Source organism: Embiotoca jacksoni, unplaced genomic scaffold, assembly GCF_022577435.1.
Source record: "Embiotoca jacksoni isolate LCO1_2020_lvr unplaced genomic scaffold, fEmbJac1.0.p SCAF_5, whole genome shotgun sequence".
Taxonomy (NCBI): Eukaryota; Metazoa; Chordata; class Actinopteri; family Embiotocidae; genus Embiotoca; species Embiotoca jacksoni.
In genome coordinates, this window is record NW_027185403.1 from 1,483,376 (window position 1) to 1,507,728 (window position 24,353).

General features: G+C 39.8%; 1 protein-coding gene across 4 annotated transcripts in view; it reads left to right on the forward strand.

Annotated features, from left to right (window-relative positions):
- LOC138211068 (teneurin-3) overlaps positions 1 to 24,353 on the forward strand; it is a 185,607-nt gene that overhangs the window by 16,285 nt on the left and 144,969 nt on the right. For 2 of the 4 annotated variants that reach the window (XM_069170649.1, XM_069170651.1), the window contains 2 exons: positions 5,214 to 5,256; positions 11,422 to 11,493. The gene's annotated coding sequence lies outside the window, so the exon portion shown is untranslated. The remainder of the gene's footprint in view (positions 1 to 5,213; positions 5,257 to 11,421; positions 11,494 to 24,353) is intronic. The other 2 variants (XM_069170650.1, XM_069170652.1) reach the window with 1 other exon arrangement.

Here is a 24,353-nt window from a genome sequence, read left to right on the forward strand (position 1 = left end):
AGAGAATTATTGATTTGGATTCAAATGAAGCTGTTGTGAAGGCGAGAGGTCTATTTGTCGAAACTCGCTGGCGTGCGTCTCTCCAGATAATGAGGGAGTATAACGAAGCATGTTAACTCTGCGTTCTGTCATCATCAAAGTCGTCAGCGGCAGCACTTTGATTGGCACCTGTCGCCGAATCAATGGAATCGACAAACATTTATGCCTCGCCATCTGTTTCATTGTCGTGCAGTATGGGTTTTTAAATGAGCGGAAACAAGCTATGATAATTCTGTTCCTCTGTCACTTTTTTTTTCCTGACAGTTTCATTGCATATTCTGCTGTGGTGGACTGTGTCGTTTCCAGCTCTTCGCACAGGGAAGTAATGCGTGATGTCATGCTGCGAAGAGTGCAGAAAGAAATCACGTGGACGTCTCCCGGTGCACTTTATTCTCACACGCCGCAGGAGTGCTTTCCCATCAACCTGCCAAATATAGAATCTGTGTGCGGTCAAATCACACTGTATTCAGTCTACTGTATAGGAGCTTCAGTATATATGTATGTCCGTTGGTAAAAAAAAAAGACGAGGTGTGCCGCTGTGGCGTGAACCAGGAAGATGTGATGTGCAGATGAAACAGTTGAGTTAGTCCTCCCATGGGGGGCTATCCCTAAGATCTTTAATTAGGGCAAGAGAAGACAGGAAAATGTAATCAATCCTCTCACCTCTGGGGTTTCTGTAGTGGGAATATGCAATAATGTAAATCCCCAAGGGTCAGTATTTTCATCAATATTGTATTTAACAAAGCCGGGGGTTTTTTTTGTATCGCAGATACCAACAATTACACAGATCACCAAAAAAGGAAATTTACCGAAAATTCTGACCGCAACTTATTTGTACTCCACCTGATTGATGTTAATCGAGAGCAACAAAAAACGGAGACACGTAGTGTTTAATATGATAGCTTCAACATCTGGCGCATTGCCAACACTGTAATGTAGATCACCCAAAGTTAATACAGTGTTTTGGGGAAGGGCACGGAAGTTGTTACAAAAAAAAAAACACTTGCTGTTTATGAGGATACAGCGAGGTTGTGTTACAGTCCTAATTAATGCGTGCGGAGGATTGAAGCTTCACTTCATGCCACGAGACATTTGGGATAACTTTAATTTATGGAGTACAGAGAGAACTGGTGCTCTGACACGAGCAGCAGGGGGTCTTTGAAAGCGAGCGGCATTTTGCCGTGGAAGAGCTTTGAACATCTTTCCCTTAAGCAGGACAGGAATCAAAACCAAAGGCTAATGTGCCTTATGCACCACAGTGCTCCGTATCCAAAATTGTCTCGCGCTGTTCATTATTCAGAATAAATCCTTGTTGGGCGAGTTGCGCGTCTGACATGGCAACAGGCGGCTTTCTTATGGTTTTTCCAGGGAGATCCGTGTTCACTCGTGGATCATTGCAAACATATGTCACAAGAAACTGTGGTCCTCCAGATTCACACGAGTTTAGCTGGAAAGCTAAATTTAGCTGTTGAGCTGGAGTGTGTTGTGCTGTTTTCTAGCTCGATGTGGTTTGACCCTCTGCTACCCCCTGCAGAGCAACAAAGATGTTGTTGTTCTTGTCAGATGCTCACAGCAGCTAATTAGAGAGGAGCTAAGATCGGAGAGAGCCAATACCACTGCCATAGGTTGTTTAATGGGGAAGAAAATGGTGTCCACTTTCAGAAGACATCTGAGCAATATGTGTTTGATAGAGGTTTCACAAATACAAACCAAAGAAACTGACGTATTAGCCACAACGTGTGTAACAGAACTCCCTTTGCGAAGGTAAAGTAAATTGATACAGATCAAACATGTGATGCTGCGCTACTTCTACTGATGTCAATGCTAATGAGAACTCCGGCAACATCTCAAAGGATGAACGCTCGCGTAAACACTTGCCTAACTAAACAATCACAGACCCGAACTCCAGTAATTGTACGGAAACAAGATGTCACGTTGTACCCTCACCGGTACGGGTGCAACATGTTTAAAACTGAAACCGCAGGAATTTTGAACAACTGTTGATGTGCAGGCTTAGGAAACCCTTAATTCAAACGGTAATTGCGCGAACTTAAAATCAAAGCTGTGTTTGACATTATCTCACCGTACAAAGACACATCGCGACGCCGGACAAAATTACTTCTGATGGCGTCAGCTGCAATTATATCCACTCTTCTTTAATGGAGGAGAAACAAATTGAATAGTTGCATAAATGAAACGGCGAGCAAAACCTATGATCTGTGAAATTTTAAATGTAGCCTTGTGGGGTGCAGCTGGTAACTGTTTTTTTTTTTTTTTTTTTTTTTTTATCTCGATGAGCCTGAGGAGTTAAATAAACTTCATTAAGTCTTTTTCACTTCTGCTAGAGCTGAAAAAGGGCTGAAAGTTACTCCCTATACTCTTTCCCCAACCATAAAACCAGTGCCTTACTTAAAATAAAACACACCAGATTTGGTATTAAAATGTGGATTCCCCCTAGGCCTCTTTCAGTTGTGTTTGGATGGTTCGAAAAATATGTTTGGATAAAATGAGAATAAAATAGCCCACCTCCAATTTCTTGGGGTTGGCGCTTCGCCTGGGAGCCACAGTCCTTAGCGGGTTTTTTTTTTTTTTTTTGGTCCTTTGTGTAGATTCGTATTGTTTGAGGAAAACAAAAAAAACGCATGTACAGTCTGTTATCTATGGAATGTCAATGGTGCCATTTGTTACTGTCCCTTAAATGTCTAATTAAGCATTACAAAGTCTGAAACTTAAATCACACCATATAGTTTTAAAGATTATTGCTAAACATTGAAAAGGCAATTTACTCACTATTTTAGAATCTTAATCTGTTTTACATTTTGTCCGACATGTTATCTCTACTCACGTTTTAGTGCAAAGCCGTAAAATCCAGACAACACAAACGTATCTCAAAAATGTAGGGATTCAAACTCTCATACTGTAGTGTGCGTCTTATAGGAATGCTATGAAAGTAAACCTTTCAATCATTTATGTGTAAAAAGATTATATCCTGATGTCTTCATCTTGTTCCCGCACATACAAAAACACATGTAAGTGAAAGAGAATAATACTTTTCCAACACCTTGATGTGAAGTGGAAGTTCAAGATAAAACCCACATCTCACCCTTTTATTCCATTTTGTGAAAAAAAAAAAAAAAAAAAAAAAATCCCTCCTTGGAATCATTTTATTCTGTACGTTTATAGTGCTGTTTTATTTTTTGCGTTTATTTTAACAACATACATATTTATCACTTGTTAGTGTTTCATTTTGTTTCTCCCTTGAAACCAGTTTAATGATTTTGGGTTTTGGCAGAATGTAGCGCAAATGATGATCACCTGCTTTTGCCGAGGAAGGCAGCATATCTCAAAAAAAAAAAAAATTGATTTATCTTCTACCTGACACAAAAAGAGGTTCCTAGTCAGGTATCCTGGAGGAGGAGGGGTACCTTAAACATGACTTAATGCGCTGGTTTCTACCTTTGGGCTAAAATATTTCATGTTGACAGAAATAACTTCAGCTCCTTCTTGGCTGAAGAAGAAGTAACGCGTATTCTTAAACCAGGCACCATTCCGTCTTTCAGAAAAATAAAATAAATTATATATATATATATATATATATATATATATTTTTTTTTTTTTTTTTTTTACAGTTATCCAAGTTTCACGTTGAAAAGTACTGTATGCACACCACAACCCCTTCGGCATCCATGAGGGCTGCGAGTATTTTTATCTGAATGCAGTTCTCGAGGGGAGCGAGACTGCCGAACGCCCACGCAGCCTCGCTGACAGCCTTCAAACTAAGCTACAGCACTAAAGCCAAGATGCACTACCGCCGTTTGTGTCATTGCAACGCATCTACTTTGACGGTCTTAAAGCAAATTGATCCGCCCGGAGCACATACCGACACGTGCGCACGCACGCACGCAGAGTCCGTGACATCAAGTGCTGATGGTGCGCCTGCAACCAGCAAAAAAAAAAAAAAAAAAACTGCTGAAAAGTGACCCTGGCTGCGCCCTTGTCGCCAACTCTGGGTAACAAGTGAATGGAAATTGGTTTTACCTGAGTCAGGTAATCATTACTAAATGAATTTGCTCCTGAGCCAAGGGTATAAGTGGGATAAATATATATCTCTGAGATGAATACAAATTTCACTTATGTAATGAAAGGCAGGCCGGCTATTGATTTTGGAGGTTACAGTCTTGCATGCCTTTCAACGCTGCCTCTGTTCTACATTAGAATGATGAGTTTTCAATTTGGCAGGTGTTTACATGAAACTGTCAACAATTATAGCTACAGTGAGTTTAATGTTTTGTTATTTTTCTCCGGGCCCACGGGTCCTTCCGTCCGGTGCCAATATGCAAATGTTTTTTTTTGTTCCATGCATGCATAATGGGCAAAAATGTGAACGTTATCGACGTGTTGATTTTTCCGAACCGTGTTTTTTTTTTCTTTTTTTCTTCTGTGCACCGTCATCGTCACGGCAGACACACACCGCCTTCATTATCGCCATCATCTCCGCTGCCATCATCTTGCGTCCTAATCATCATTCTAATCACAAATATCACAATTATTACCATTTCCACCGCATGGATGGCACAATCGTTGCTATTGTCGAACTCCAATAACATGGCAGTGATTCATTTCTCCACGGCTATGACTGTGTTCATTACGCCTCAATAACAGATGGACCCTGTTAACTGCACACGTCTGACAACTGCTGAAGTGTCGGCTTCAGCACACAGAGCAGCTGCGAGGACACGGCCCGTGTTTCAGAGCTGGTCCGTGCTCTTCAATAATTCAACCCTTCCAGCTGTCTCATATCAGGCCCAAAGCTCCACGGCCTCAGAGCTCACATCAGGGCTACGCCGTGACGCGGCGGTGCGCGGCTATAAATGGACCCTCGTATCGGCGTTGCCACTTAAAAATCAATGTCTTTAAGTCAGAAAAGCAGCTATAGGAAGCCGCGTGCGAAGAATAGCCTCGACCTTTCATGTAAAAGAAACGTTCCCATTCCCTTTAACTAATTTTCTTCACAAGCTGAATATATTAGTCTTTTTCGCATTTAGCTCACTTAAGGCAGAGGTTTTTTTGTTTTGTTTTGTTTTGTAAGGAAAGATCTCTTTAATTATTGACTGGTGCCCCAGAGGAGAGTGGTTAAAGACCGTTGAATTTTTTTTCTTTTTTTTCTCCTATAGGCCTCCTGGAAGAAGAGAATGGATCTATGGACGTGGCATCCTGGTGAGATGAAAGTCTAATTATCTCCCAAGAAAACGAGTGGAAAGGCTTTTTAATTAGGAGCCAACCGAATCTGCGCGCTGAGAATTTGTACATTGTGATGGATGGTGTGTGCATCTCCTTAGTGACTGCAGACAGAATAATAATCTGACGGAGGGGGAGTGGACTGTGTAAAAGCAGGGTGGCCACTGAATAAGAAACCAAGGGTTGGAGGAAAAGCGTTGAGTGGAGGAGGTGGGCTTGAAGGAGAAATTGGAGGGGTGTGTGCTCTGGAGGATGGAGGTTAGGGTAGGTGACTAAAAAGAGGTGTGTGTGTGCGTGCGTGCGTGTGTGTGTGTGTGTGTGTGTAGTGTGTGTGTGTCGCCTCGTGGTACGATTCATGAGGCTGAGAAAAAAAGAAAAGGGGGTAAGAGCTGCGGAGAAAGAGCGTTTAGGAAGAGAGAAGTAAATAAGATGGAGATGTAAGAAGAAAAAAAAAAAGGCAGAATTACCAGAGAAACAGGGAGCAACAGAGCCCCGAGCAGTAGCCATGATTGGTCCCGTTCCCAGCGCACAGCCGATTGGTTAGCCCTCTCTACACTCCCCTCTCCTTGGCTCTTACCTCCTCTCTCATCTCAGCAGGGGGTCCCACAGTCGCCAAGCCCCTTAATGCTCCCCTCCACTCTTCTGCTGCGTGGCTGGCATGCAGAGTGCATAATCACTACATAATCATAATCAATGTCTGTGCATGTGTAGGAGGAGTATAATAGCGGCTGGATTGAGACACTTCTCGTGTTGTTTTTTTCCCGTTTTTTTTTTTTTTTTTTTTTTTCAAATAATATTTCAATAAGAAATAAGAGTGGCAGCACGCTGCATATGAAGCATACCTATCTAACAACAGCCTGGCATATAAATGTAACACTGAAAAAGAGAAGCCACAGTAACGTGATTATGTTTGTGCTAACTCGATTATAGGCTTGAAAGACTGGATGTGAGCGTGTGTGGGTACATTAGGTGTGCATCAGAATTTGAATGCTCCGGGAAGACGGCCTCCCCCTTTTTATGTATTCAGAGCAGCTTGTGAAAAAAAAAATGAAAGAAGTGATATTCATCTATTCCAAAAATAAACATGCAGGTTCAATGTTAAAATCAGGCATCTCATTGATTTCACTTCTGTGGGTTCAGAGACTCTCAATAATTGTTCTCTTCTTTTATTTTTTCCCTTGCTCATCTCACTCATTAAAAGTGTCGAATAAACTCAACGCAACCCCTCATCTGTACAGCAGCGGGGAATCATCACGCTTGATTGATAATTGAGATAACTAAATGAAAAGATGAACCAATCCTGATACTTCAGAGATGCAGTTGGGAAGGTAGCCTGGCCATTGGATTAAAACAAGTTTTTTTTTAAATTATTATTAGTTATCACTGTTGAAGGTGGGAAAAGAAACATGCAGGCACCAAAAGAGCTGAACAAAATAAAAAGTTGTATTTTTTTTGCTCTGGGCTGGAAGTTAAGGGCTGGGACCCACCAAGGAATAAGGAGGGTGACTTTAGGTCCTCGGGGTCCAGGGATGATTAATGAAATCTCATGTAACTTCATCGAGATATATTTTATCACGTCCAATTGTTCCGCTGATTTCCTTTTATTTAATTTTTTACATTTTAAACTAATGAGCACTGTTGAGCCTCTAGGCCTCCTTTGATAAGTAATTAAATAAAACAGATGAAATATTATTAAAAAAAAATATATTTAAATCTCATGTTTCAGCATAAGAATTGGAGAGGACTCGTATAACTGTGCATGCATCTGATATTTGTTCAGTCTAAACCTAAAACAAACGGGAGAATCATCTGCGACTTGGAAACTGACTGGAGGGCTATAACTATGGAAACAAATGATTGGAGACTGCTACTTTCATGACTTCCTTTACATCCTAATCACAGCACATTCGCTGTGCTCTTTAATTCCAGAGTAAGGACACAGTGACCTGCATATGGCTGCGCAACTCCTCTGAACTCTTGTGAAGAAGGATTAGAAGGATTCAGTCTGTCATGGTCTCTTTTGATGAGAAGTAATAAGACGGTCCCTTGTCTCAGTTTCCAATGACTAGAAAAGACACTCTATTATTCTTCCTCTAGTCATTATCACTACAATGTAACAATGATATGGGTTACTAAATGGGCATTTTACCACGAGCAAACCCGATTTTTTTTTTTTTTTTTTTTTTTTTGGTCCTTTCAAGTCTGTATTAACTTTGAGTTCCAGAGTGTTTGTCCCTGAACGAGGCATTTGACCCCTCAGCTGCTCAGTGTGAATGTGCGGTAATTAGGAAGTGGCACCATGTGTAAGTACAACTTTAATGATGGTTTTTAGCTTGTGGACTTCAGATAACGAGTCCAAAACATGTCTTTGGAACATTTAAATTTAATTTTTTTTTTTGCAATTTGTACTCTACAAAGTGTAACGGATGTCATATTGTGTATATATGCTGACAAATCGACAAAATAATTCTCCTATAATAGAGACTTCATACTTTGACTAAATATTCTCCTCTATATAGTAACAGTCTGGCACTTTTTAGTTTTTCCATTGATGAAAACATGTTTAAATGCTGACAAACTTCCAAGGAAATTATCGTACTTTCTCCTCTAATATGTTTATTATGTTGCAAAGTTGCAGAGTATGCAAAACATGCTGCGATAAACTTCTACTGATTAGAAGTGGGGTCTTTTTTTCCCTTTAATTGATTGCGACTGTGATCAGGAGCCAGGTATACAGTACATTGGCTGACCAATCACATGGTTCACTGCCGTTCAACAGTCAAATTCTGTTAACAGTGTGGTCAGGAGGTTTTTCCATTCATCTAGCCCTTAAAGGCCTGGAGACCAGTGTCTGTTATCTGGCCAACACATTCCTCTCTGAGGCTATTCCATATTCGGACAGCAGTTTGGATTAAGCCTTTGTCCGAGGAGTGTGCTCGTGAGTGGGAGAGGAGATACTGTGGTCTGGTCTGGGGCGAGCGGGTGCAAACACCTGACATATGGTGGAGGGAGCATGGGGCAGTTGTGGGTGGGCAGCTTGTACAAGACAGCAGCAACCTGACGTCTGAGGCTACGGCCAGTTTATGGCTAATTGCGAAGAGGCGGGAGACCCGGTCCGCTCCAATCGTTTTCAAAGCCGTCATTTGGCCATGATGAGTGGCTCAGTGCTCATCCATCTCGGTAAAGCATCCTCCATGACACCGCTGACCCGCACTTCATGGATTGTGACTTGGCTCTTGATGTTCAGTTTAGTGGCCGCTTATCTCAAAGCTCCTGCTTTCCAACTCGCCCGGATGGAGTTGAAAGAAACGGTGTCTGGAAAAACACCAGCTCTGACATTGAATACAAAAGTTCAGGTGAAAGCCAAGATCCTGTAGGATCCAATCTCTTCCTGCTCAAATGCATGAGTGAGACGGGTCATCAGCTACAAGGAGCATTACGTGGCGTGTGCTTTGCTGTTCTGGTTGCCAAGCAACTAAATGGGGGGAAATGTTGTTGGAAATAAAAGTAGCCATGAAGTGTAGTCCTTTGCTCGTGCTTTACTTGGAGAAAGAAGGGCTGATTACATCCTGTCAATATGACTCACCAGGTAATTTCTCTCGCCAGAGTATTTATCCCTCTCAGCTCATTTGCTTCCACCCAGGTGAAGACGAGCACAGTGACAGAAATATCCGCTAATTAAAACTTAAAGTATTAAGCTTAATGAATGACATCATTGGCATAACAGGTCATGTTCAGCCCCATTACCATAGCTGCTCATGGTTAATGTATCATGGTGATTATTGCCGTGCTTAATGACACTCGTGTACCTTTTGCTTCCCCTCGAATGTCTGACACAAAGTTCAGTGACAAGCGCTCGGAAAAATAATACTACACTTGTTTTTTTTAAGGACTTCGTGCACTTAAAAACATTTTTTAAAAAGGTTAAGAGTCGATATGATAAGAGATGCACATGACCGGTTCAGTTTGTCAAAGTAAGAAATCATCCAGCCAAAATACACGTTACTCACAGTTGTTCAAAGATTCAGATATTCAGAGAAGTATTTATAATATTTATGAAAGTGGGGAGAACAGTAACACGGTGCAATAAAAGTCCAGCATAGAATGGATGAATATGTTTCTAGTGGAAAAGAATGAAACCCTCAGTAGAAAAACATACAACTTCGGTTCCTTTCAGAGTGGGAGGCATTTTACTTTTTATGCTGTTTGTTGGTTTGATCAATAACGATGTCAAATGTTTTCTCCTGTAATAATATATCTGAAAAGTACAAAGTAACTAAGACTATCTCCCTCTAAAAATTTCCCCAAAAGTCTTTTGTGCCAGCGGCTTATTACGAATGGAAGTTGAGTTTTAAAGTTAAGCGATATTGTTGTTAGGTTAGGTTAGGTTAGGGTTAGGTAGTTACTTTATTAATCCCCGAGGGGAAATTTTTTCGCTACAGCAGCATACAGAAGCAATAATAATAATAGAACAATAGAAAAGCAATAAAATAGCAGTAAAAGTATAAAATATAAATATAAAATATAAAATGCACAGTGTATACAGTACAGTATATATCTATATATATTATATACAAACAACAGTCTTATTTTGCCAGAGGTGAGTTATTGTACAGTCTAATTGCGGTCGGCAGGAATGATCTCCTGTATCTGTCCTCAAAACACACTCGGGGGGGTGGGAGCTGCTGTAACAGGCTGCCGCTAGCCGTATATATAACAACAATTTGGTGTCTCGGGTGTGTTGTCCTTTAATGACTTTTGACCTTACATGAAATACCCACTGCCTCCTAACACAGTAAAATGTGTTAAAGTTTCATGCCGGTACCAGACGATGTCGAGATGATTTGAGTTGTTGCTTGTTATTGGGTTTGGTGAATAGTTTGAAGCTCGAAGTGCTTTACAGCAAGAAAATGACATGCAGTGTTTCCACATAAAAACAGATATAAAGGAAAATAAAAACATGTTAAAATGTAATAAAAAATATATAAAAACAAATAAAATGCATGAGAACAGATCAAATTAAACACAAGACAATGTATTAATAAGATAGAATAGAGATATAAAAAAAAAAAAAAAAACGCAAAATGCTTTCTGAAAGTGCAGTCGTGCAAAGAGAGCTTTAGGGCATAGCTAGATAAAAGCTAAAGTACAGAGATATTGTTGCCATGGCGATAGAAGTTGTATAACTTTAAGGAACTCGAAGAAAGTGGTAACTTTGATGGGCAAAATCAAGTGACCATTTTAACCGAAACCATTATCTTTCGCGAAAGTGTTTTTTTTTTTTTTTTTTTGTGCGTAAAAGCAACCCGACAGAAGGAGGAAGCCAACACTGAGTTTAGCTGAAAATAGATTTAACTGAACCTCAACAGCCGAAGACATGTGCAGGTGAGCGCGGCATATCTCTGGCGTCATGTGTGCTGGTTCAAAAGAGTCAGCCATTTCACGGCCTATTTCTTCTCTCTCTCCCAAAACGAAATGGTGACATTCTGCTTTGTCATTGCGCCACCACTCATAGCTCAGTAGGCCTCCTGACAAATTAACCCACGCCCCAAGAGTCACTCAGCCATGTCCTTACCATGAATTTATCATGAGAAATGTCAGTCAGTCAAGCAACAAATTCAGCAGCGTAGTTGTCACTTTTTTTCTCTCTCTCTCGCTCTCTCTCTCTCACTGTTTACCTTCTCCTTGGAGCACAAACATTTTTTTTTTTTTGTATCTAACATTACACACGCGGCACATCTATTAAATATCCACAAATCTTTTTTTTTTTGTATCACATTTCTCTATTTTTAACACATACAGACTGAGAAACAACTGATTTTCATTTCAAAATTGACTTATTCTTTGAAACTCCAACCATCTCGTTTTTTGGCCAAGCGGAGGCACCGAAACTTGCTGCAAACACAACGCTGAAGTATCCTATGAATTTGAAACAAACAAAATTGCTCGTAAACGGTCTTGTTTTCACATCAGGCATGAGATAATTTAGAGTTTGTGTCCACCTGATAAACTCCAATATTCGTTCTCCTTTCAACTCCTGCTCACAGATAACTCCCGAGGGAAATATCGGACTCATAAGTTGTTAAATGATCCACTATGTTCATCAGCTAGTCGCTAACTTTCTCTGTGTGTCGTTTGGTGCAGGGCAGAGAGTATGCAGTTGGATTCAAAAGAGCTTTTCTGAGACTGGATGCTGCTGCTGGAAACAGCGCTCAGGTAAGAGGGAAGCGAAACGGTATTTAAACCGTTCAAGTAAAGCAAAACAATGACGTAAAAAAACGGATGGAGTCTGCAGAGTCTATTCGTGCCTGGTGTATCTGTGGGTTTATTCAAATGTATCTTTAATCATTATAATTGTTTATACAAGTAAAAAAAAAAAAAAAAGTAAAGAGTAAACATTTCTCTCAAATGGTTTGTCCTCTAAAACAAGAGGATAATAAGGAATTTGTATGCGCATACGACAATCTTTCACTACAAGGCATTTATAGATCTCTGCACTCAGGCAGAAATGAATGCAACAGGTCAGAATGAGCACAAGTGGGTTTCACCAAAAGCATTTGACAGTAATCATGTCAAAACCATGGGACCAAATATAGTTTCTGACTGTCTGAAAAATATTTGTTATAATCCTATAAAGAAAAAGACACTTCAAACAATGATTGTAAACGGTTACAGACCATCCCTAATCAATCCTCAAGGCAAATCAAATTGCAGAAAATACATCTGCTCATTGCTGCATTAGCAGGTAATAACTCTCTCTGAAACTGACCTAATTATGAGTTAAACTGGCTGCAAATTTGCCAGTGGATTATGATTTAATCACAACTATCCTGTTTTCCTTTTGTTAGTTTTCCATTGCACAAAGCACAAAAACACCAATGCGCCTTGATATAGAAGAAAATATGTCATTTTCAATTAGTCCGTTTTTTTCATCTCATCATGTTACGTAAACATGTCATGACGGAGTCCCTCCCTGAATGCACTAATCATAATGAACTGATGTTAACGATGTGACACTTTCCTACCGGAGAGGGTTTATTAATCCTTTAAATCCAGATTAGGACATTTTTCACAGTGATAACGGCACTATTTTAGTTGGACATTAATGTGTACAGTATGTCACTTCGGCTAACCTCCCTACAATAACTAAAATTAGCTCGTGGCCTTGGAATTGGTTCATTATTTAATTTTACTGGATACAGTTCTGTCAAAAACCCCTTTCAGTGTTTTCTGAATACTGACTCAAACAACATGCCAGGACATTCGATATCGAAAGGCTTTTCGGGGGGCTTATCTCCGGGTTTAACAGTCATGTTTGTTGGCCAAACCTTTTCCATTACTTTAATACAAAAAAAGAGAGAGAGATCAGGACCTTTATTTAGACGGCTCATCTCCTCTCTCTTTTTAAAAGCCTCTGTATCTTCGGAGACACCGGTGGAACCCCTGCGAGCTCCACTTTCTGCTCTCCCACATGTAAATATTGATCCAAAAGAGATGCATGAGAAATTGATTACTCTATTCAAACAGTGGCTCAGGTCGGAAAATATAAACAAGTTGGATTTTCTGCTTCGCGTAAGAGCATTAGGCTAGCTCCAGTGAAACATGCAGTCGAATATACAGATCAGAAGCAGCCCTCCACATTTTGATGTGCCTCTCTGTACACGTGTCTAAAATTGCATACATTCATATGTGTTCTTTACTAAATTCCTAAATGTTACACCGGAGTTCAAGGAAATCTGCCTATAAATCTGTAAAGAATTGTTGTTGGCGTTGCTGTATATCAGATAATATTCAAAGCATTGCGGTCTGTTCTGTGTCTCGCCGATAAAGCATCATGTTATCCCTTTAGGCAAGAATTATGTCTTCTATCTAAGATTCGATGGTAGGCAACCTAATAGATGGGCCTCTTTTCAACCTCTTTTCAAGAGAAGGAATGAGAGAGATGTTCATCCAATCAGTGCAGAGCATTAGATTGAGCAAAGTATCATTGCCATGGGAGACCAATTTCAGCTCAATTATATCCACTCCCTGCTGCTTGTGCCCTCTGTAGTGCTCAGCCAAGCTGCTGTGAAACTTCTTCTCATCTTGGAAAGATGTCGAGATAATTATTTTTTTCTTAATGGTAAACTCAAGTTCCCGTCGCTTTTGCTATTTTTTTAATGGGGAGTGTTGATTCATCATCAACTGTCTTTAAAAACGTATCTGGCCCCGTCCAGCATTTTCCAAAAGCTTGTCCATCACGAGCGAATCTGACCCACTCCTGAGACATCCGTATTGACAGGTTGTCTTGGGATTTGGAGAGATGGATCAATAGCATGTCTGTCAAGTGTTGATGTGAATGCATGAGCCACAGGGGGGAGAGGTTACATATACACACCCACTCATACTTGCATGTTAAGTCACCAGAAATAGGATGATGTGGAAAGTCCAAAAGGCTTCTGTCGGGGTTAGGAATGGTTTATTACTGCTCTGACCTGGTATGGTGTGAATTTTTCAGGTGTTTTGAGAATTTGCACCTCTGCAGCGTAAACCCAAATAAAATTCAGGATCATACAGAATATGGTGATGACGAATGTACATGAATTATAAATAAACCAAGTCAGGAAACCACAGGGAAAAAAATTCTATACAGATGGGAGGAGATGGAATAAGAGGCAACGGAAATAATTCAGTTCTAATGCTGCTGTCTACACAAAATGGTCTTTTCTTGCTTAGAAATCCTTTTTCATTGCAAGTATAATAAACATATTTTAGTTCCGGCTTCACGCTTGTTGATGTACCACTTTTCATGGACAAAACATCTTTGGATTTTAGATGGATAGTTGCATAAAACAACATATCAGTTGGCACCATGGCCTTCAGGAAATTAGAACAATAATCCTTTGCTCTTTTCTGGTATCATTAATTTTTTTTGCAATCAACAATTCAATTGTACTTTTTCTTAAAAGTACAACACAACACAATCATATCAACCTATTGTGATTCCAAGTGATAATGCTGAAATATTACCCATCCCTACCATTGTTAATGTTTGAATTGACGTGTTGCTTTGAAATCTGATGCTTTCTTCACCTTATCCACAAGTAGAGATGACGTCCAGAGATACTAAACAAACCGCCATTTTTGACTGTCCAGTTGGTTCTTGTTATCAAAATGTAGTCACTGCATACAAGTCATGAAAAAAAAACAGTAAAATGAGAAAGATATTTACGTCACTCAATTAATCCCAGATTAAGCAAATCTTTTAAATTATATTTCCCCATAATCTGAGTGTGAATATAATCAGATTATCTTGCCACATTGAAATTAAATGATTTTTTTGTCTCAGTGCTGGCGGCAGCCAAGCCCAGAGGCATTATGTTTCTGGGTTGTCCATTCATCCATCCACATTTTTGTGAACACGATATCTCAGAAACTTCTTCAAATTTAGCACAAACATTCTCTCGGAATCCAGAAATGACTCGATTGTTGGCCGTCAAAGGTCAAAGGTTAAGGTCACTGTCACCTCACAAAACACGTTCGTGGCCACTTTGGTGATTTCTATAGATCTTCTGTGCTGTCAGGTTGAAAATGTGTGACGCATCTACAGTTTAAAATTGTGTTCGCAGCTACAACTTTGTATTTTATCAGAATCCGTTTTATTGGCCGAGCATGTGAGCACGTAGAAGGAATTTGATGATGTTTTTGTTTGTCTTAATGAATTTGCACGAGTACAGTAGACATACAGCAGATCAACAACAGCAAAGATGAACAAAGTTGCATTTCTCTTCCATTATATAACAAATTACGGATGCAAACTGCAACTCGACTGGCTTGGGCGAAGGCATACTGCAGTCGCATTCTCGTTCTGTCCGCCTTTATGCTTTCCATATGGCTGTGGTCCATACAGGCACAATAAAAACTTAACTTCAGTGCTGTTGAGTTTATTTGATACTCAGCCTCAAACCATTTGAATGAAAGCACAACCTCGGTTAATGACAGGCTGACATACTGCAGGGAGGAGAAGAGCTGGCGAGTGAATAGAATACACTGTATATTTTGTAAAAAATAAATAAATAATTCTCAGACCTTGGATACCGCCTCAATGAACGGAGCTGGTTTTTTTTTTTGTTTTTTTTTGTAAAGGTGTGTGCTTACCCATGTCTGGAGCGATACGCAACACACGGGGGCAAGTAAATTAATCTTGAATGACTGTCTGTAATTGAATCGCGGTGCTCGGTTCACACTGCTATCGTTCGCCAATAATGACGAATAATTGTCAAAGAGGAACTGTGTCATTAATGGGTGAAGGAAAGTGAGAGAGACGAGAGATGTGATAATGACGAGTCTCGATGTGTTCCAGACAGCCAGCGAGCAGAGATCCCCCCTCTCCCTCCCCCGGTTCAGAAACAGAGCCATGAGTTTGAACGGTAATGGGCCTCCTGTTTGCCTGTCACTAGGAGCTGGAGAGGAAGTTGAATGAGTGGAATTAGATTGCGTTCCCCATCCCCGTCATTGTTATTTTTAGTCAAATAACACATTGCTCTTCCACTCACAAGCTGGAGCAAAAAAAAAAAAAAAAAAAAAAAGCAGTTGGTTTGTAATCAATCCTTTTGGAAGGGGGGTGAAGGAGGTGGGGAGGAGGTGGGGAGGAGGTGGGGAGGGAGGCTCGTTCTGTGCGCCCGCCGCTGTGCACAAAATGGAATAAATGTGACATTAGGGGCGCGGGTATCATTACCTTGATGAATTACGGAAGGTATAACGATTATGGAAATTGTCATCGACTGATCATTCGTCTCAATTTATTGCAGCTCAGTGCCACCGTGGCCCGGCAGACTGAAATGTTATCATGTCAATAGTTCTACGGGCTGTTATCAATGCTTTGCTTTGCCCTCACAATGGGCCGAGCCGCCCGCGCGCCGGTTGTACGCCGTCCGTCGCCAAACCCCGGAGCTCACCAGCCGACCCCCCCCCCCCCCCCGACCCCCGACCCCCGACCCCCGCTCGATAGTGGTGAAGGTGAAGAAGAAAAAAAAAACCACAAGCTAATTGAAAACATTGACTGGTCACTCAGTCCTGGAGCGGTCGTAGACTTGAGAAGAAGATATAAAGCTATCAATGGAGGGGTCCGTGTTGATTTCAACTTGTAACGGAATTCAATCTTAAAAACCCGCTCTCGCCATCTTGCCGCTGTCAATCCTGAATTAAAACTGCTCCGATGTCTCTCCCAGGAAATGTAATTATGTCTAAAAAGTCATAAAACCATCAGCATAAAACAGCTCGGTGCTTTTTTTTTTTTTTTTTAACAAGAAAAGTGAGATTTCTGATTACGTCTCCCTCTTTAACAGTTAATAATAGCCCTATGAAGTGCACGGCTCGTGGAAGAATTAAAAATCAATCGCCAAATTACAACGTCAATACGAGACTACAAATCACGCACACAGCATTAACACGTTGTTGTGGTAATTACGTCTTGGAAGACAAAGCCTTTGTAATATGGAAGTGAGTCCCAGAGAGGTCCGTGGAAAAGATATTGCTCTGCGCTCGCCATCAACAATATTGGGCCACCTCAGGGAGCTTGTTAGTGCTCTGCGTGTTTGCAAGTATTATCATAACGTACCTACGGTAAAACGAGAGAGACATTTAGGGCTGTTTTACGCACATGACACATCACGTCCCCCTTGTTGAGGATATATATATGAATATGATTAAACCCTTGACATTCTTAATTTGCAGAGCAGTGGTGAAATTGGTAAGCCTCCGAGACAATAAATCATTGTTATGTCAAATGTGCTCATTAGACTTCAATTTATGAAAATTGTGCAGGATATGAAGATTCGCAAAAGGTCCGGACTCAATGAAAGCCCGTGATAGAGCCCCTCTGGAGAGTTTTGTAATCGCTGCAGCAGGAATATCACCACGTAATGGAGGACATATCTCTTCATTAGCCCCGTGTTGGAGTACAGTAGCGCTCACTCAGGATATGAGAAACCTCGTGCTGTTTTCTCACACCGTCACTTTTAGCACATAAAAGTTGCATACGTTTAACCAAGTCCTCTTGGAAAAAAAAAAATATTTTTTTTATTGTTTTTGCCTAAAAGGCAATAACCAGCTAGGGAGAGCATAATGGCGTAGTTAGCTAACATTAGATGGGAATCAGTTTTACTGGGACAGCGCGAGGATTTTGGCAGTTTTACGCTGATGCCGGGGGGAACGAGGTTTTATTACAAGATGGTCTCGTGCCTGTTTAAACATGGTTTTGTGTTGTCTAAACATTGACTTGGTTCCTCTGCTGCAGCACAAATGCTTTCGGGGATTTGTTGGATGTTCAAATACGGTACAGCGCAGACATCTGTGGCACATCTTTGGCCCACAGCTGGTAAAAATCCAGCAGAGAAGATGTGATCGTGCCATTCTTTTTTTTTTTTTTAAATAGTTGGCCGGTTGCATGGTGCTGCTGCTCATCTGTGTTGTTTTATTGTACGATAGCGTCTCCCGTTGGCCCATTGTCTCCGCCTTAAGCGAACTCAGGTCACTACACAAAAATGAAATCGTGTATTTCTTCGTTTCGCAGATAACGAGGGATTACATTTTGTTCGGGTTTCTCTCCAGAGAACTTGTCATTCGTCACCATCATGTTGAACTTCAATCTTCAAATGTATTATTTTGTCTTCCTGCCAACACTGGGAGTGTGAATGTGTGCCGTAGTGCAGTTTGACAGCTGCTAGTTGTGACCACTTTTCAGCTGCATTTCCGCAACCATCTGACCAGTTTAATGAAAAGTGAAAAAAAATGCCAGAGCTGAAAGAAATAAAGAAATATTCTTCGACAGCAATCTGACAAATATCAACAGCTCTCGGCACATCAGCGCTAATTAGATCATTTCTCTCGTGCGGTGCCGGTATCCGCTGGTCGTGTTTTGATAGTCGTTGGCAGGTACGTGACATTTGTGTTGTATTGTGTGTTTAACGAGAAGATGTCACGGCAGAATTGTGTCCGTAAAGTGAATAAGTAATAATAACTCATCACCATTGTGGTGGATGTGATGTCATCGGGTCATATGAACTCCTCAAAACCCTTCCAGAGAAATCACAGGAAATTTACTCGTGCAAAAACTCGTGATCATATTTGACCACATTACCGCATGTGATCGTGCACATGGAAAACATGTGGTTGTGGAACATTTTCATGATGTAATGTGTAAACCCCCCCATGTATTATATATTATATATTTCCCATGTTATCATATGTTACAACATGTGGTGTCTCAATGTGAAAAACATGGGAAACTCCTGTGTTATTTTCTGTAAGTTTATAGCAGACTTTGCGAATGGATATTAATTGTGACTGTATATTAATTGTGACTGTTTACCTGCAGCAAAAGCAATCAGAAGTTAAGGGACAAAACTGGAAAATTGGACCAAACAAAAAATAGTGTGTCCCACATAAGGTTAGTAGCATCCTCTGCCTTTTACTTATCTTAGCACTGAGCAGACCTACACTAAAGTAAAATGTGTCTACAAATGGAAATATGTCAGATAGACTGACAGCCCTTTCTTTGGAAATAAAGACTGAAGAGTATGTTAGTAAACAGGATCCATAATTTCGTTGTCTTTGCCATAATCCTGGTAATCGCTAATTTCGGTTCTATTGTGCAATTCAGTGTCCTTGAAATATGTTATTTCATTAACATATTACTGTTAAAGATTTGAAAAATTACAGTTCACCATCTTAAATTCGTCATGTATGTTTAGTTAATAAAGGCAGAGTTAACAACCAGTCTAGTAGTGTGACATTCTCAGATATTATGGGGAAGAAGTTTTTTTTTTTACTTGTAATAATACCTTTTGGGAGAGCTTCTTTGTAAAACACAAAAAAAAGTTAATTATAATGTTCAGCACTTTCTTGCCTCCCCAATAATTTTTTGCATAGTTCTTAACAAGACAGGACCGACTGCAAGCACACTGTAAACAGAACACTGAATCCCCAATTTTCAACCAGGGTTTCATTACTGTCACAAACCTAACAAAGGCAAGTTGTTTCTACCAAGAAGGAAAACAAACCAAAGGTGTCTTCTCAGAGAAAGTGTTCTCCAACTCCAAACCAATTAAAGAGCGGCCTCTGGTTCCGCGAGGTCTTGTTATCCCACATATTCTGAGAAGACTTTCTGCAAGTTTCTATGATATTGAAATAGGTGTGGCTCTGTGCAATTATTTAGAGAGGCTCTTGATTAGATTATATTAGATTAGATTATATTAGATTAGTTTAGATTTGACTTTATTTGTCCCACGGTGGGGAAATTCAGGTCGAAATCAGGAATGTGTCGAGAACTCTTTGAATTGGTTGCAGGGGGCATGGACTCGCAGAGAAGCAAACACGCTTAAAAGAATCAAATGGCAGTTTTTACACAAGTAGGCGGTTATTACTGCGAAGACGATTGAGAAAAGCATCTTTCTCTGTGCAGAGAACAACAGTCGAGATACTCTAATGAACCAATCTCAGATTAGTTAGAAAGACATTTGTTTGAAATGGAGAGAAACCGATGGCCTAAAATATTTAGAGGGTCTGTTGTGATTTCCAATATCAGTATTCAGCAGTAAAGAATAGAAAAGCCACTTTTATTGACCTAAATTTAAATATTAATAATTGGTTAGCAGTATGAACATTTTGATGAGTGAATATACCATCATTAACCATATAAAACAAAATAAATCATATGAAATAGTCATTTTGAACAAGCACCAGTGGTTTGAATGGTTAAGGGTCTGTAATGGCATTCCTGTTTTTCATTTATAATCCTCTTGGTTTAGAATTAATTCACCTTTAATGATTTTATGTATATAAATATATATTTATATTAGTAAAAGTACTACAATCTTGACAATAAATAGATAAAATACAGGAAAATGTGCTCGCGAGTTAGTTTTTAACAACAACAAAAAAAAGTTCAATATGTACAGAGTGTAGAAAAGGGGCCTAAAGGTGTTTTTCAATATTTTATTTCATTGTGACTACAAGAAATGCGATGTGATCAGACGAGCACGGCGCATTCCCTCTTTCAGTATTGGGTAGGACTCGGGTATTGGTCTTTTGAGACTCACAATTGACTTAGAGTCAGATAAGATGGCCTCGATGCAGCTTTTAAGTAAAATGTGAGAATGAAAGTACAGGAAGCGCACGCAGTGCACATAAGGACATAAACGATCCAACCTGTAGTCAAAGGGGAGGCAACATAATGGGAGAGACACTCTGACATTCCTTTTTTTGTTGTTGAGAGTTTTGGTGTCCTTGAGGGAGAAAGGTAGCAAGTTCTTGTTTCAGTTTGGTGTAAGTTTATTGCTACAGTCTCTGCTGAGGGTCGATAACTTCCATTAAACTGGTTTGATATAAAGTTCTGTCGATTTATCATCGTCCAATGTTCATACGGCTAACTACATGTGAATTAAGGACACCAGTACATTAATTCTTGATGGGTTTTTAAGGCAGATAATGATATATGTAGAGACAACATAGATAGATGGATAGATGGATAGATAGATAGATAGATAGATAGATAGATAGATAGATAGATAGATAGATAGATAGATAGATAGACAGACAGACAGACAGACAGACAGACAGACCGACCTTTGGAAATAGATAGATATATTCATATAATAGAGAGAAATTGGTAGATAGAATTCTTTTTAACATAAATACATAAAATACATAAATACATAAAAACCGAGATTGTTTTGCACATGCGTGTGTGAGTGAGAGACATAGGGAGGTTGGGAGACAGATCCATAAATATAGTCACCGAGACATCACAATTGAAAAATCAATTCATCGGTGTTCTTTGGTGGGCAAACACTGATAAAAATATATAGCTGCTAATATCAGCCCATATATCTCCCTGGCAGATTTTTCATTAATGCAACCCACCAGTGATTCAATCACACGACTCACATCCGCATCTTATATTGTTTGTTTGTTTAGAATAAATAAAGAAAAAGAAGTGGTATTTAGCACAATCAGTGAATGCCACAAACAGACGATCAAGGCCACTTAATCAACAGAACAGCAGTGAGGATAGTTTGATGAGTAGAATATCAATAAATGCCATCATAGACAACAGCATCTGTTAAATATCTTAAAGTACACTCAACACTGTCTTTGTTTACGTGTGTTCGAGGACAGAATGTCAATCCTCTGACTGTTTTCATTTCCGCTTTATGAGTGTCTCTCTTGTGTTTTCTATTTGTATACCATTCCTGCATTCTGCAAAACAAATCACTTACTTTACTCAAGTTCAAGGTTTTTCTTTTCCTCTTGATTTTCCATAGCATAGTTTTCTACACTAGGATTTATCGGTTTCCACATGTTTTTAAAGTGCAGAATCGAAGAAGCAAGTGTGTAGGTTTTGCTGGCATGTGAGAAGTTGCAGGTTGTAAAAATCCCAACGCCCTTTCGCCTCAACCTCCTCTTCCAAGCGGGTAAGAAAATCTACGGTGGCCTCAAACTCATGGAAAGCACAGAGCACTCTCTTCAGAGTCCGTGTTTGGTTTGTCTGTTCTAGGAATTGACCGCATATCCCGATCCCCCGCAGACAGACATAAGTAGACATATAAAACATAAATAAACATACGTGCAGCATAGAAATGACTAGAAATGAATATATATATACATATATATATATATATATATATATATATATATATATAAACACCTAAACAATGGTGCAATTGTACCCTAGTGCAAATGGTGCTGATGAGGTTGGGCGTAGTGCAAAACATTCAGTGATGTTGAAGTGATGTTATGTGTTGAGCAGAGTGACGGCCTGCGGATAAAAAAGTGTTCTTGTTTCTGGTGGTCTTTGGCTCTGCAGAGATGGGATGGATCTGCAGAGATCCTACCTGCCCGTTTCCTGACTCCAGATGTGTAATCATAACAGCCGTTCACAATCCAATGGGTGCCACTGCTGCTTGCCGCTCGGTTCTGGGCTACCGTGGCGATGCAACATGCGAAGCTCCATGGAAGAAGACCCGCTCCCTATGTAGATAAAAAAGGGCCGATTCCAAGGTAACAAAAACAAGATTCTTAGTTTTAGGTAATCATACACGAACGAAAACAAAGTTATGAATATTTTATTCAATTTCTGCCAATAGATGACCCGAAATCCCCAAACACTGATCAATGAAAGGCCGATGCAGGACATTGTAATTCAACTCATAAGCCATAAAAGTCATTCGGCCCACTGTGAGATAACTTTTGAAGTTATTTCAGAAATAGTTTTATCTTTTTGTAGACAAATCGATGACCCGCTCTCAACCTGTTCTCACACCAAGGCATGAAACGCTGCCGTTTTGTCAAAGCCCGCCGGCTTCGAGGTAAAACACACAAAGTGCCAAAGCGAGATAAGTGTAACGTAAGTCTAGTTACTTTATTTACTCACTTACATTTCATCTAAAAAAAATAATCAGTGTTGACTTTCGCTCTTTCACACATTTGAAAACGTGTCTCCTGAGTGAAAGTCTTCTTTTATTTGACCCATCCAACCACCCCCCGACTTCCTTCCTGTGTGTGCTTTATAATTCTTTATACTCCATCACCTGAAGTCCTTGTTCGAACGGCCACAGCACCGACGTCAAAGTGCACCTTGTGTATTTCTCTGTGATGTCAGTAGCTTTGAAAAAAAAAAAGAAGAAGCAGTATTTCATGCCCTGGGACCGAGAATACGCTGCAATTTTACACCAACATGTTATTTCTGGTGCACTTAAGCAGAAAAAAACAAATAAAACCTTTTTCCACCAGGAAATAATTACTGTTGAAATAACTGGACTGTATTTACCTCAACAAACCTCTTCAGGAACGCACCGTAGATACAAAATTCATCATATTTATTTTTATTTTTATGTTAATCATTACACATTTTGGAAAATGTTTTCCGCAGTCGGATTAGGTTTTTGAAGTCCCAGGGTTACTCTGCACACCATCTGCCAAACGTCTGCTCAAATAAAAACTGTGGAAATTGGGATGTACTGTATATGAATTTGAATGCTGCTCGTTGATGAGTAACAAGTGTGATGTCATACTGGCAGAAAAAAGTAAAAAAAAAAAAAAAAAAAGCAGCTCTGCGGTCTGTCTGTCTGTCTGTCCTGCTACTCACACCCAGAAAAAGTGTCTTTTATCTCCGGAGGCTGCCCTCTTTGCTTACCGGTAAAGCTTTTCAAATTAACTGACTGTAGTTCCCGAGGTTTTCGACCCTCTCGCTTTGATTTGCCGCAGGTCTCTCGCCTTTGAGGTTGTCCATCCGTCTTCAAAATTTAGAATGGCACTGAGCCTGTTCAGTATTTCAAAAGGTGTTTCGTCCCTTTTTTTTTTTTTTTAACAACATGCTGAAAATAATCAAAACTCCATCTTTGTCTGTGTAAAGTTTACAGAGTTGTGGGCACCAAATTCGAAAGAAATTGTGAACGCAGCTTTTTCTTTTGGGAAAAATTCCAAAGTAAAAATGTGTTTTTGTTACCCAGGAAATGCACACAAGGTAAATCCACATTGCCTCATGTTGTGATTTTGGTAGCTTTTTTAAATACTTTTCCTTTGCTTTGAAAATTGTTCGGCGAATGTCTAGTTTGTTTGGGCTTTCTACTTCCCTCTTTCGACTTCGGTGGTGTTACAGCGACCCACGACAATCAATCGACACGTTCAGGGACGAAAAGCCTCAGAAGAAAACCGAGGCCCTCCCACCTTGTTTCAAAAATGTCCTCTGAGATTTGAACGCTTGGCGGGGAGGCATCCATCCCTGTCCTCTTCTACCGCAGGTGACTCGGAAAGATTTCGGTCCACTGAATAAGCGATTCCTTTCTATAGAAATATTTGAATTATTTTTTTATTTTTTTTTATTTAAGTTGATATTTGCTGACATAAATTTGTATTTATGTAAATGAAGTTTGTTGCTTTTTTTTTTTTTTTTTTTTTTTTTTTTCTTCTTTCTTTTGCTCAGATATAACAGAAAGAAAAAAAAGGTGCTTCCCTAAAATCCTTACTGTATAACAGAGGGTGAAAGCTCTTTTGTCCCTTTGGAAGGGGTTCATTTCCACATGAAAAGAGAAGTT